This window comes from Penaeus japonicus, unplaced genomic scaffold (assembly GCF_977035675.1).
Source record: "Penaeus japonicus unplaced genomic scaffold, GWHDUDI00000001_assembly GWHDUDI00000043, whole genome shotgun sequence".
Classification (NCBI taxonomy): Eukaryota; Metazoa; Arthropoda; class Malacostraca; order Decapoda; family Penaeidae; genus Penaeus; species Penaeus japonicus.
The window spans coordinates 3,662,896-3,667,895 of NW_028234445.1; positions in this window are offsets into that span (position 1 = coordinate 3,662,896).

Sequence of the window (5,000 nt, forward strand, 5' to 3'; positions counted from 1 at the left end):
AAGTATTTTATATATGTATTATAGTTTTTGTATTTATTATTATTATTTTCTTACCGAACCGAACGCAATAGCGCACAATTCTATTTTATTTATTTATTTAATTTTATTTTTTCACTAATGAATCCTTTATTTATTTTTTTTTCTCATTTAACTTTACGTAACGCGGCAGCACATAAATATTTTGTATGTATTTATTTACATATGTATTCATTTATTTTTAACCTAACCTAACGCTGTAGCACACGATTATTTTTTTTTCTTGTTTTCTATATTTGGGAACCTAACGTAACGCAATAGCAGACCAATATTATTTTACTTTATTTTTTTTATTATATTTTTTTTTTCTTTTTTCTTTTGTAACCGAACCTAAGGCGATAGCGAGTCACAAGCACACAATTATATTTTATTCCATGTTCAATTTCCCAACCAGTGCGTGGGTGGGTGCGTGGGTGGGTGGGTGGGTGCGTGCGTGCGTGCATGTGTGCATAGTATGGTCGTTGCTTTATTTTATATTTTATTTTTTATTTATTAATGTATTTATTTTGCCGTTGAGTTCTCATTGTTTATAATATTATTATCATTTTTTCTTTCTTCTTCTTCTCCTTCTTCTTCTTTTCCTTTCTTTCGTGTGTATGTGTCGTGTTCGCGTGCGTGCGTGCGTGCAGGTGTGTGTGTGTGTGTGTGTGTGTGTGTGTGTGTGTGTGTGTGTGTGTGTGTGTGTGTGTGTGTGTGTGTGTGTGCAGGTGTCTATGTGTGCAGGTATTTATGCGTACAGGTGTGTATGCATGCAGGTGCCTACGTCCGTCTATGTGTGCAGGTGTGTATATGTGTGTGTGTGTGTGCAGGTGTGTAGAGGTGTGTAGATATCTAAGCATGCAGGTGCCTACGTAAGTCTATGTGTGCAGGTGTGTATGTGTGCAGGTATTTATGTGTGCAGATATCTGTGCATCCAGGTGCCTATGTGCCTATCTATGCATGCATGCACGCACGTGGACGTGCGCGTTGTGTGTGCATTTATTCATTGCATGCATTTTACTAGATGAATGTGTACGTTTTGCATGGCGTGTACGTGTGCGTGTGCATGTCACTAGTAGTGCCTACAGATATCATGTGCGGCTTAATTGTTTATTCACTGTTTATTCATCCAATCATTATATAAGAGTTTGGTAGGGAGGGAGGTGTGCAAAATTGCTTTCCTTACTTTGGTTCACTTGAGAGTGAGTGAGTGAGTGAGCATCCCCATATTTGATAACAGTAATATGTACAGCATTATTCCTCTGACAAGTGGAATAAATAAGTGTGAAGACTCAAGTATGGCTAAGAATGTAAACATGTGCGTCTCTCGATGTCTTTTTTTTTCTTTGTTTGTTTGTTTTGTTTGTTTCATTTTTGTAAGCGAATGAATATCGTCGGCGGCGTCGGCGATTCCATGATTTTCCTTGCTGGTTGTTTTGTCGGTGATCGACCTAAGGGCCAGGTGGATAAGGAATGCATTCTAAACATTGTGGTCGTATCTCTCTACCTATGTATCTATCTATCCATCCATCTATCTGTGTAATGACTGACTCGTGTCGTGTATTCATTTATTCATTCATCGGTCGGTCGTCGCAAACCAATTTCCATGTGTGGGGAGTGGGGGGAGGGGGGTTGGCCACCTCTATGCCTGCCTCCCTCCCTCCCTGTTCCCCCCTCCCTTCCTCCCTCCCACCCTCCCTTCCTCCCTGAGTGAGTGACCTCTTTCCTTACTAGAGTGAGGTCTATTATTACTATTATTATCATTATTATTATTATGTCGCCGTTGTTTCTATCAAGCTTGAAGGAATTGCCCTTGGTTGGTGAGTTAGTTGTCTTGATACTTGTGTGTGTGTGTGTCTGCGTATATGCATGTGCATGCATGCCTGTCTCTCTTTATTTCATGTATGCATGCAGATAAGGTAAAACTCAATCAATCAATCAGTCAGTCAGAGTGCAAGTGTGATGGATAATACTTTGAATTGTTTGATTTGATTCGTAAGTGTATGTGTGGTGATCCGGAGAGAAGATGCGTGCTTGCTAGATTGATTGGTTGCTAGTTCGTTTGTTTGTTTGTTCGTTCGAGTAGGGTCCAAGAAAACGCAAGTGGAATAGCCATTTTTCCTAGCTTTGCTTTGCCTTGCTTTGTTTGCTCTGTTTCGTTTCGTTTCCTTTGCGCGAGCTCTCATCAATGTTAACTCGTAGCTACTAATTGTTGTCTGTCTGTCTGTCTGCGTATGTGGTTGTATGTATGTGTATGTATGTTGGGACATGTGAGAAGAACAAGAAATTCAAAAGACAGTTTGCTTGTTACCAGGAGTTCCAGAGGATAGTAAATCAAGAAACAAGCCAACGTTTATTTGATCTCAGTATATGTTAGGGGCAAAAACAAATGTAGGCAATAGTAGTATTAGTAGTAGTAGCAGTGTCGGTGGTGTTAATTAAGCATGTAACAAGCAGTAGCAATGATAATAAATAAGAGTGTAGGCCCATTTCATGTCAAGAGTCAAGGGGGGAGAAAGTGAGAGATGATTCATGCATGTATGTATGTATGTATGTATGCATTTACAAGTGTAAAGTCGATTTATTACAAAAACTAAAACAAATGAATGAATGAATGAATGACTAGAAATGAATGGTTGGTTCGCTGTCTATGATGGGAGAGAGAAAGAGAGAGAGAGGGGGGGTGGGTGGTACCGAGTGGAAAAAAGGGGGGGGCAAGTGAAACAGAGAAAGAGGTAGAAACAATCTATGTATGTATGTTGAATCAGACAGGCACAGTTTGCTACAAGGGATATCTATCAATAATATTACGATACCTGGTGACACACAAAAGTGATTGATGAGTAAAATAGCTACTAAGTATGAGCACGAAGTAGTAATAATCATTGAATTTGGTTTGGTAGAGGAAGATAAAAATGTACTTGCAAGAAAGAGAGAGAGAGGGAGGGAGGAAGAAGGACCACAGCCAGCCAGCCAGCCAGATAAGGAGGGGGAGGGATCGGGTTACAAACCGATCAGTAGTTAGCTAGTTATCAGTACCAACCCACTCACTCACTCTCTCATGAAAACACTCGAATTCCTCTCTCTCACAAACAAACTCACCAAAAATCACCACACAAAGGAACACACAAAAACTCTAAAACTCAAATTCAACACTGAAACAAACAGTCCAACCACACAAAAAGACAACAAGAAGGAAAAAAGAAACAGAGTCCAGTGAAAAACACGTAGAAAAAGAGCAAAAACGCAAACTCAAACGTCAAACAAAAAAAAACATACCAAACATCAACTAAACTAAACAACAAAAACTGAGTCAAAAACAAAAACAAGCAAAAAACACAAAAAAACAATCTCACTCATCAACAAACAATACAATACAATACAATCCATTCCATTTCTCATTTCATATTTCATACACAAGCAACATTCAACTTGACTTTGCTCTTGCCTCGGGTCGGGTTTGGTTGGTCTTGGTCTGGTCTTCGGGGGTCTTAATAATATTTATATATATTTTCTTTTATTGTTCTTTCTTTTTCCATATTTTTATTTATTTATACATTACTATTTATAAACATATACTATGAATAACTTTTATTTCTTCTATTTTTATTTTACATAAGAATAACTATGTATCATAATTATTTTCATGTAAAACAAATATATAAAAATATTCAGTCATTAACAGTATATATTTATAAATTATAACGTATAAATAAATAAATATTATGAAGTTTTATTTTTTTTCACATTTATAGCTAATCAATTAAATATCATATTAAAGTATTAATAATATTTATGTTTTCTATATAATTAACCATAAGCATAACCTAAACTATATTAATATAACCAATATCTAACTATTACACAACACCAAATTCATTTCAATACATACATTTTTTCCTCATATACATTATATAAATAATATATATGAAAATTGTAATATATATATATATATATTATATTGTTAAATTTAGAATTATAAAAGTTTACTTAAGTCTCCCCAAACGGCGAGTTCGTTTTCTTTTACATAAATAAGGTCTCCCATGTTCCACCAATATTTGATGTTTTTTATTTTACGCTTATTTACTACAAGAAATACATCTTTTCTTTATGTTACACCATTTACCAGGTGTATGTATTTCCATTATGAAAACTAAATATTTTAACTGCATTGAAACAGAAGTGTTAATCATTTTATATCAATATATTTTTCTGTATAAATTAGCAGATGCACAACAACACCACGTGTTTCAATGGCCAGCCCAAAGAACATCTTTATTTACTGTACGACTGTGGCAAGAAAACCCAACATATATAATACATTAATTAAACTTACCTAACATTACTTTATCTTAAAACAACCTAACCTAACAACCACACAATTTCCAATGTCATTTAAATACAGCAATTATTATTCTACATACACATTTGTAAACAATTAATAATACCTTTTACTCAGTACAAATTATTACACAATATTTAGACAAATATTATTTTTATACATTATTTAACATATATAAAATATATATTTAATATATATAATATTACTTGATATTTACAAACTATGTCTGTATTTAATATTATATAATATCTAATATCTTTTATAAATATATATATCTTACATATATTTATGTGTATAATAAATATTTTATATTAAATATTATATATTTTATTATATATAATATATATTATTATATGTTACATAATATATAACAATATCAACAATAAATATATTTATATAATAATAATACTAATAATATTCATATATATATATATTAATATATATATTTTCTAATTCATATTAATCTATAATATTAATATTTGTATATTATATATTTTATACCATATATATTATAAATATATAAACATTTATATATTTATTTATATACACTTTATATTATATTTTTTTCTCTTATGTATTACTTTGATATCTATTATATATTACAGATAGAAAGCTATAATATTTAAAACTAATATCATATATT